This window comes from Xylocopa sonorina, chromosome 5 (genome assembly GCF_050948175.1).
Source record: "Xylocopa sonorina isolate GNS202 chromosome 5, iyXylSono1_principal, whole genome shotgun sequence".
Lineage (NCBI taxonomy): Eukaryota > Metazoa > Arthropoda > Insecta > Hymenoptera > Apidae > Xylocopa > Xylocopa sonorina.
In genome coordinates, this window is record NC_135197.1 from 8,359,997 (window position 1) to 8,370,985 (window position 10,989).

The window sequence follows — 10,989 nt, forward strand, 5'->3', positions numbered from 1 at the left end:
CGTGCGTCGTTCGTCGAAGAACCACACTGGTAGGACACTGATAACCCGTTTCGCTCCACGGACAGTCAATCAAACACAAGATCACATCAATAGTCCATCGATGCACTTCTTGCTACTGTTCTTATCACTGTCTGTTCACTTGCCCATAAAAATGTATACCGTTTCGCCTCCTCGAGGAGGACTGTTCAGCGAAACCAACGAATAAGGAATCACCACAGCAGTCCATCAAAATGAATACTCTTACAATTCCCAGAGCCTTCGATCCTGGGCACCCTTGTTCATCAGAAGTGACCCTGTCGACAGGTGACGCGGGTCAAAGGGCACGAAGGAGTCGGTCCGATTTCTAGATCGACGAGAGGAAAAGAGGAATCGAGAACGCGGGGGTACACTCGTACGGTGGTAGCTCACGTGGTGTCACACGAAAGGGCTGTTTCTCGGTACGGAACTCGATCCGTGGTGAGTTGGGACGTGAATCCAGGTCGGTCGCGACGAGAGAGACGCGACGTTGTGAGGGAACCAGAGAAACCAGATGGTCCATCCCTACCATAGTTCTGCGGCGACTCGAGCGGCAACCCGGCGTCCCGACGTGCGGCATCGCCTACCACGACGCCGGCGACCAATCCTTTTCCACGAGACCCCGCCTACAAGCTCGCCCATTGGACAGCGTTAAATTGATACCTATTTAACATTTGAGCAGAATGTTGCAGGCGATCGCCTTTTTCTCCTATATTATTTATTGTCCGATCGTTGTGCCTCCTTTTTTCTCCTCTATCCTCGGTTCCTCCTCGTTTCTTCCTCTCCTTTCTCCTCCCTCGTAAAGGTTCTCCATGCTCGCTCTCCTCCATCCACCTTGCCCTCTGCTGGCCCACTCCTCTTCTCTTCCAGCGTGCACCAACGTGTCTTCGTCTCGCTTCAGAGACGTGCCGCATCGAGTTGAAGAAGCGGAGGGACTTAATTACGACGAATATCCTTTTGGTCCACCCCCCAGGCTCACCCCTCACCGCCTCCGCGTCCAGTTCTTTCTTTTCTCCTCGCGGATCCTTCCCTCTCTCCTCGTGTTCTCCGATTCTTCCAAAATAGTTGCCTCTCATCTTCGCTCCTCATGCTCTCGTCCTCTTCGTTGAGTCTGGCGTTTTATCGGGCTGTTGCGATGAAGTTCGCCGTCGTGTTGCGCGTCTGTAGCAAGTATGCACAGCCAGCAGAACGCCGTCTGCAGTATCGAGCTAAAGGGCAGCCTTTCCGCCACGGAAGAGTGAATGAGAAACCGCTGCTGAGATCTACACCAGACTCACTTTCGCGTGTCTTCGTCGTGTCTCAGGTTGTGTACTGGTTGTTATACGTGTCTCGAGTCTGTCTATTGACATAGTTTAATCAGACGATAAGTATAGTTTGAAGAGTGTTTGGAGTATATCTTATTATTTAGACAATTCCATTTTCACTGTTAGGTAGTTTTTTAAATATTGCTGGAGCTGAGAAAAAGAATTTCTTCGCTATTGATCGATAGTTTAGTGCAAGCTGACGGAACTGTTCGTGTCACCTGTAATCGCGGAATGGATAGTCAGTCACCTTCTTTTATACCAGTCAATTTACTACGGCGACCGTCTGCAAACTTGTCCCACCATTTTCCTCGTCTTATCGAACGACTTTATTATTTCGCGGGCTGAAATATGGCCAGCTAAACTTTGTGATTACATTTTCGATGAACGTGGCGCGAAATTGGAAGCAATGCAAACGAACAAGACACACCTACGTAGATATTCAAGGAATAAATAAGTACTCGCGAAAAATTCAAGAAGTAACTCTACACGAAAATAAATAATTTATTTTAAACTTATTTCAAGCCCACTTGCACTTTGAAAATTTAATACCGCGAAGTAGGTTTCCTTAGATCAAAGTTGCTTTCCATGTAATTTGATGGAACTGAAAAAAAGTTGAGCGCATGAATATTGCATACCATAAGGAACGTAAAGCGTGCAAACGTACTGTTATGTAAGTAAGTATCCAACAATAAAAAGACAGATGAAATATAACATCTACAGGAGTTTAATATTACAGTGTTATCATAGACTAGTACGATGCACATCACATGTTACGTATTACATAACTATAAATATTTAAAAATTTGCTACTGACGAGATTGTCGTACGTCTTTCTGCCTCAATCTCACGAAGAATGTGCAAATGCGCAAAGGTAATAACCCAGCATGGCGCATTCATCAAGCTTGGAGGTTGAGATTTTTCAAAACGAACCAATGCATTCGCGTCGAGTAAAACGCGCGTAGCGAACGCGTTTCGTTATGCAACGTTTCGATCGGCAATTCATTTAAAAATGATCCACGTCCAGCGTGCCGTTGCGCAATAAACATTGCGGTACCAAGAGTAATGGCAACAAAATAATTTGCCGCACACGTAGCGGCGAAACATCCACTAAAGCCTTGCCTTCTCCGTTGCCCTTTCTTTTCCAACTGAGGTCGCGTATTATTACGCAGTTACAAGCGCGTGTTATAGTTCAACATTCAAACTATTTCCTACTGCTTGCGATAGAAGTTGGACCTTCTACGAGCTACGGTAAAACGTTGCTTGCAAACAAATCGACTGTTCCTACTTATCATTACGCAATATGGTATTTGTTATTTTTTCCAGTACACGTAACTGAGCATAAAAGTAGAAACACTTCAATCGATATTGCAAACGTAAAAATATAAGAAAGGCAGTCGAACGATCGTCAACCCTCGACAGTGAAGTGACGAAGAGGACAGAAAATGATGAACAAACAAACGGTTCGATTTTTCTCGATCCCTGTACACGCGATGAGAGATTAATCAGGCAACGTTGGGCGGTCGCGAATTATGCAAGAAAACCAGGTTGCTCTTGCGATCACTTCTGTAAAATCCAACGCTCGTCTCCCTCGCGAAACGAACAACCTGGACCTGGAGTTCGGTCCTCCAGTCGATCCGCTCCGATCGAGGATCAATTTGGATGTCAGACGTCCGCTTGTCACTTAGGCGTTTTCACCGACGCCCGAATAATTCATCGCACCCCTTTGGAAACGCTTACAAGCCCCGCGATAGGAGCCCTGCGACAGAGCGAGCGGGCGGCGGCGAAAAGGTTGCAACCGGGTAGACAGAAACGGGACGAGGAGGGGAAAATCAAGGGGTTTGACCGGTCTGTCCTGTTCCGCGATGAAAGACGCGACGACGTGGAAAACCAGCTGTATGCGTGCCCTCTCGAAAGGGGTTATTTTTTATTCAGGACACTCGGAGTTTTAAACCCGGGAAACGCGGGTGTGATTCGCGAAATAATCGGCTACGTTTCGTACTGCGAGACAGCATGCGATGAAAGAATTTCGTGGAAACGCGTTGCGAAAAAGCGTGGAAAAATCGTGGAGCGAAATCCTTGAAACATTAAGCTTCGACTAAAATAAAACGGTTCATCCGTTGATTCTGAAATTCTATTGCAGTTGGTTCGTTCTATGGATCCATAAGTGGAAAAGGTAATTGCGGGTGAATCTTTCGAGCTTCCTCTAGTATTGGTCCCTTGCGACAACGGAGACACTCGTTACACGTATCTGTAATCGTTCGCGATGCTCGTATATCTCCTCCCTGTTGTCGTCTGATTCAGTTTCGTATTACGCAGAGAGAATATTTATCTCATGACAGAACACTGGCAACAGTAAATAATTGATTAGATCGAAGTGGGGTGCAGATTAGCGCGTGTACTAGCTGCATCAATGGGAACTGTTCACCGGCAGAAGAAGGGTCGAAAACCACTGACGATTGCTGCATCAATGAAAAACTGATAGACAGATTATACTTCATGGAGATGATCTTGTCCGTGTTATTCGAACATAATCGTTTCAATGAAAACAGACTTTACCAATCAAGATTGTAATTTCTTTTAATATCTATGACGAAAATTTGTCCATTTTTAGTAATAAAACCTACTTCGATATAAAATGAATGTTAATGTACCATTAACGATAGAAAACTAATTAAACGTGTACAAACAAAGGCATTCACCAGCCACGTCTAACGCTGTACACTCGACGGTAATCAAAAGCTATCAAACCTCCCCCACTTAGCCGAGGAACCTAGCCAGACGAAGCATAATCAAGGAACGAGCAACCCCCGTTTGGAAGGAGGAGCGGTCACACCCGGAACGTGATACGAAACAGAGACATCAATTTCGTTACAGCTCGCCCATGTGAGAACTGTGACTGCACGACACCTACATCCTACGCGAAAATGTTATGATTCCCTGGCGTCGATCCCTGGGGAGTTAAGAAGGGGGCTGCTGCGAAAGGGGGACTGGAGGCTTTGTGCCTCTCGCAAGGTTCATCGAGCGAACAACCACTTGACGAGGGGCGTGCGGCCTGCTCGAACGATTGGCTTGTTGTGAAATTGTGTATTGTCGTGGGGGGACCACGATGGATCTATCGAGGGCGCAAGTGTTACACGCTCGTTACTGAGACAGTCTCGATGTAAATCCGGTTGCCACGGGTCTCGGTTACAGGTTGCAGACCCAAAGCCGGGAAAAAGGTACCATCGTGCCCTGGGTAACTGTTGTGCAGGGAAAACTGGGATGAGAACGATGAGGTGATTAATTTTATTTCGAACGGGGGTGAAAAAATGTTCCACCAAGCGGGCGGTGATGTTCGATGCTGTGAAATAGGTGGCGATGAAGTGCGTGTAAGTCGAGCAACTTTTTTGGAGCCGCGTTGGTTTAAGGGGAAAAGAAGTTTGCATAATGAGGATAGTTTGGTGGCACGATGTATTAATTGAGCGATTCTATGGGGAAATTTTATTGAGAGCAATTTTGAAGGATTTTTATATTAATAATCCTGTTAATATAAATGTATGGGGGAATACATTTGTAGTCATTAAGGGATACTTTTTGTTTTACGACTGGCCTGGCAATAATTGCGACAAGTACACTTCAGCAAATCGTTCTCCCAGGCAATAAGCAATTTAGCAAAGTATGAATTGTTTCGGTAGAGGCAATTTTCGCAATCCGCTATCTATTAATGTCGGAATCTAGCACGCTTTGTAGAAAGTTGGCGAACGAAAACAGCATGCCAATTTGAGAAGTTTCACAGCATCGTGTAACCTACTACGCGATATTTTATAACACTTAAATATCTGTGAGTCATGCACAGAATACTTTCAGATAAGTGGCACAATCTGTAAGGAGATTTCGATTTCTCTCGTAAAAATAAGACCAAAGGGTACGTTAAACATTTTTTAATAATTTCTAATAAAATATTTATGTTCTTTACGCACGTAGGAAGTTCGACGCGAGAAAAGTTAATTTTACGCCTCTTGAAAACGTAGCTGGGTAACCGCGTGCGATGGAAAAACTCTTTTGGCACGGTTTTATATCCCTTAAAAGATTCAGCGGTAACAGGGCCACGGATGCCGCGGAGGAATGGAAAATCGACGTATCTCTGAATTATCCTGCGCAGACTATACGACAAATGGAAGGAAGTTTTCTTTCTCCCCGCGGATTTCCGATCCAGATTTCCAGTGCGGCTACGGAACTTTAAAGTTCCCGGCCAGTCGAGGATCGCCCTGAAGGGGATCCTATAAGATCCTACGAGTTTGTGACGGTCGGCGAATATGTTCGTGAAACATTCAACGAGAAAGTTTTATGCCAAGGAGACGGCGGACTCATATACAGAGAAAGCAATCGTTGTGGTTCTCGACTGAACAGAGCAGGTCTAGAAATGTTATTCAGCTTTTCACGAATGACGGATGAACGAAGGAATTTTTATCTAACAAAAAGTATCAAGTATCTTCAAACTCCTTCTCAAGTCTTTTCATAGATTTACAAGATTGTTGAACTTATGGGTTTGTATCATATTTAAGTCCATAGAAACTTACTGGAATTTAGTTGAAACTTGTTAATCCTTGGTTAATCCTCGAATGGAATAATTTCGCAGCCACGAAGCCGACGAGCTCGTACTTCTTACGGACACCTATGTTCTAACATTGTTCTCGTAACTATATGAAGCCAGTGGGGCTGTACAGTGGCCTGCCGTAGAAAGTATATAGACAGGGTGCAGTATCGGTGGCGCAACACCGCATACAAATATACCAGAGGCCAGGCTGTGCAGGGTGAAACATTTATTTAGTGCCAAGGGATTTTCCAAATGGAGGGAAAGTGGGGGCAAGAATACAGCGGGGGCCACGATAACTTGGTTAGCCGGCAGCCTTTCGATCTGTATTCTGTCTACCGAGGAGTTTATCACCGACCGCATTCCCTTCCGCCCCCAAACGGCCGTTGTTATCGTCCGCGATACTGTTTCGGGACCTTCGAGCCGCTCGCATGCTACGCGTCGATTTCTTTGCGCGATTTATCCACGGATCAGGCAACCGATTGTTCAGTGGACAGACCTGTGGTTAGCCTGTGTATTCCTCGATTAACTGTCCAAGAACGATATCTCGTTACGAAAATGAACATTGCGTTTGTTAACGATGAATTTTGAGAAATTTCTACTTTTATATTCTATATAATTCTTCAATATTTCATAACACAAAAACTAGTCGACATCTAAGGAAACGATCTACTACTCGAAGTAGTCATGGTTTTATAATAAATAAGGTAGTGAAGATAAGAATGCATTATTACAGGCGGATACAAAGGAATTGGCGAAAGAAGAATCGTGTAGCTGGAGAGTTGAAGATCTGATTCATTAAAATTTCAAAATTCTTTGCGTAAATTACTGAGAGCGAAGAAATTGGCAGTGCGAGGGGTACCAGTGCGGAACTCGTACGGAGCTTACTATAATAATTATCGCGTTAGCTGCATGTACACGCCACTGTAAGTGTGATTCCCAGTAATTAAACCTGAGATAATTAAATGAAAAAAGATCTCAGTCGTCAGGGGATGTCAATGAAATAACAATAGCCGTAGGTGCTTTTTTCTCATACATTGCCAAGATTTCATATCGATTAGAGATAGATGAAAGATTATTAATTAGAAATAGAATTATATGAAAGACACGCGTTTGTTATGCCTTCATATTTCGTTCGATTTTTCACGAAATTGTTTCAATGAAAACTTCCATAATTTTATGGCCGGATTAACGTAAAAGTAAACAATGTTTATAATTCGCATTATACGTCGCTTTGTGATTTATACCCTCATGATTTTTTGATTGATTACGCGCAAGTTCAAGCTGAGACGCGTAAAAGAGGCTGTAAAAAGATAAAAGAATGCTTAATTCCCGCCGGCAAGCTGTCCGTGTAGAAACGTCTTATTCCCCTCCTTAACCATTATACGACGGTCGTTTATCCGAGCGAGATAATTGCGCTGCTTCTGATCAAATTTAATTTTCCCGTCGACCATTTTTAATCAAACTTTCCACTAACGCGGAACGGTGTATGTCTTTCTCTCTTTTTATATTTTCTTTTAATAAAAATACTTAAATGTATATTCACTTCTACAAAGACTAATAGAAAACATTTTACGACGTTTGGAAGTGTTAGTCGGTAAATAAATATTCGAAATAAATTATGTTAGAATGTAACACGGTATAAATACGGTTTGGGTTCTCGAGATACGATGGAATTAATCTGTTATGGTGGATTTATAACACCGCACCCCATCCTGCGCAGTAATTCGTTCTCCTAAATCACCGACAAAAAGTCTTATACGCTTGGTCGTTCCTCAAATTGTATTCTAATTAATTAAAACTCTAATTCGATCGAGTAATTCAGACGAGAACGGGATGCTCGAGATTTTATAAGTAGAAAAATTCTGTTAATTTCTAGAACAGTTTTTAAATTCTGTATTTTTTGCAGACATTCCAAAGGCTTGATAAAGTCGAATAGAACGTTCGCAAGGAAAAGTTGATGCAAGTGCGACCAGCAATATCTGCGGCAGAGGACGAGGTATCAGAAAATATGGTGGCGATACAGAACAAACGTGCAGGGTGAAAGAATGAACCCAAGACTTAATAGAAATACAATAGAGCCGATTCAGAGGGTGGCCACCCTCCCCAGGCGGTAGTTTGCCTCGGAAAATAAATCAAACTCCAATACGCTAAGTGGTTACGGGTGACGTAAACCAGACTTCTGCCGAGACTAGGACACAGCTACGTCCCGAGATTAAATTCTATTTAATTTCGAGCTCCATGAAATTTTCTCGAGGACGTACCAGCGTACTTCTCTTTTATAGGAAATCAGATTAACGACCAGTTCGACTGTAGTTCATTTAAACCACTATTATACACCTCGACACTATCATCGCACTATTTTAGTTACAATTAGACGATTTTCATGCGAGAAGATTACCATTAAGAATATTAACGATAATCGTTACTGCCCTCTCCTTGACTGTACAGATTGAGAAATAGAATTATTGACCATCTTATTTCGATCCACACACGTAGGACAGCGATCGTCCAGGGATTCGCGACTGCTGGAGGGACGAGCACTTTTTGCGGACGTAAAAATGGCTACGGTCGACTAAATAATCGATGAAGAGAAGTGTGCGGCGATGTGATTTCGTCTTTAAAATATCGGCCCCCTTATTGTCAGAGACAGAAACGATATACCTTTAATATCTAAGTCTAAGTAACTTCCACCTACGCGCGCACTCTGATAAGTCTTGTTTGATAAACTAACTTGTTATATAATATATTACAGCTACGATATTGTTAGAAACAATTAATTCCATGGATAAGAAATCTAATTAAATTTCACTCACTAGTGTCTGAAACAAAAACAAAAATATTAACCAACAGATGTACAAATGGCGTTTTCTTTAAGCAGGATAATTTTAACCGATCGATTACCTGCGTTCATCGAGATGGTTTAGCCGATCGCGAAATCGCCTTCTATCGAAGAATATTTTACGAGCACTTCACTCGACCTCTCTTCAAAGCAGTGCCATCGGGGATTTCCAGGTGGCGGCCATGTTTTCATTATACCGCACAATGTCCGGTACTCGATCACCACTGCCTTCCGTTTCTCTCTCTATTCGTTTCGTACCCTCCTCCCGCTCGTTTCCCTCCCCCCAGAGCAGTCGAGGTGGTTGTTCCACCTTTTGCAAAAGCAGTGATATTTCAACGGGTATGTGTTCCACGTTCAACCTCGCCCCAGTCAACGAGGACTCTAATTTCATTATTGCAGGTCTCTCGGGTCAGGGACAGTGCCGTAGTAAGTATTATAGCCATACGTGCAATAACAACGGCGACGTTCACTTTCTGCGATCGTGCGTGATAATTTAAAAAATGGTTCAATTGCTGGAACGAAAGGATCGATTGACCAGCTTGAAAACAGCCAAGATCGCGTTCCTTCGTTCGATTGATTAATCCCATCGTCGAATATTGAAGTGATGTCAAGCTTTTCAGCTAAAATGATGCCTGCCCTAGACCTTTCTCACTGTTGTAACGAAGCATCGTCACGTATGATCGTAACACTTCCACAGGCGTACGTACAAGAATTCTTGCTCGGCAGTAAAACTGCCAATTGCCTCAAAAGCTTGGACCGAGTCCCGATAATGAGGGATTAAATATTAAGACGCGTATTCCGACCGCTCGTGCACTCAATGTTCCTTTGTTTTATGGTGATACGTGACCAGAAAGCAGGATGGCGAACCGAGCATCTAATGCGATTAAGTCCCCAGCCTTTCTTTCCTCCGGCGGGGCAGGCTTTAGGATGGTTACGTTCCTCTAGGATTGGATACGATACACGCGTCACTGTGATTTACTCGAGTAGAATGGGATAGGTATTTTAATTCCAAACAAGGCAAATCAGGGCGAAGTTGACGTTTTCCATACGAGTTTCATAGTTTCGCGAGGACCTGAAGGTGTGCGCTCGACGCGTTGAATGTTCAACAAATTACAAGAGCAAATTTTCACTCGCGGCACTCGCGCTGAAAAACTTGACCGCGTCCTAAGCGATTTCCAAGCAAACGGGAAGATCGTTTTTCCATTAGCACGAGGCCTCGCCGCAAGAAGGATCGACGAACGTTCGTCTCGTTTACTCAACGGCCGCAGAAGCCGCGCGATGGCTACCGCGGGATGTCGAGGAGGCACGAAGGGGAAATAAACGGGAAGAAGAAGATGAAAACGAAGGGGAAACGACAAAGTAAGAAGAAGAGGAAGGGGCGGGAGGGGGACGGGGAAACGTCGAGTGTTTCTCACGTCTGTTTTAGGCGGAGCGCACAATGCGATTCTCATGAAGAATGCAGAGTCGACAAGGATACCGGCTCATTCGTATTAGGCCAAGAACGGGGCCGCGCGGCAACGAGCATTCTTAAATAATTCACGAATTCCTTGTGTCGACATCGATTTTCAGAAGTCGTAAAAGAGAGCAACGAGCATGAAATGCGGGAACGCGTGCAAAACACCCTGGACGGGAATTAAGAAAGAAGGGAACGCGCGTTGGTACGCGGAAAGGGACAGAGCAATGTTAATTCGCGTTTCAGTGGAAATCCTGACAGTTGCGGTTCCACTTACCTCCCTTCCTTCCATCCATCCTTCCTTCCTTCCTTCCGTCCTTTCTTCCTCCGTTCAATTTTCACTCCGTGCCATTTTGATGCGGGCACGCCTCCCCTTGTACCTCGATCCCAGTTATCCACCGTGGAGCTCGAAATAGCGGGGCGAATGAAGAAACGCAGACGGGTTTAATAGCAACGGCGACTATAAAGTTGTATCCGATTATCAAGCGACTCTAATGCCGGGCAGAGATGCACCTAAATGCTCGCGCCGACTTACAAATTGGCCCACGAATAGATTGAAGCAACCAACCAGCTGCCCAACCCCCGCGAATCCCAATTCGAAACTCTGCCCTCCTATCCGGCACGAGAGTGATTTCCTCTGATCATAAGTTGAAATAATTAACCCTGCGTTACCGGGGAATAATTCCGCGACGGACCCGAAGAATCGTACAAAAGCGATGAGGAACGGTGATCGTGGCAGAGGGCCGTTTAAATATTCAACGGTTGCAATAAGCGGCGCTGACATAAAGTTCCGGTGGAATGA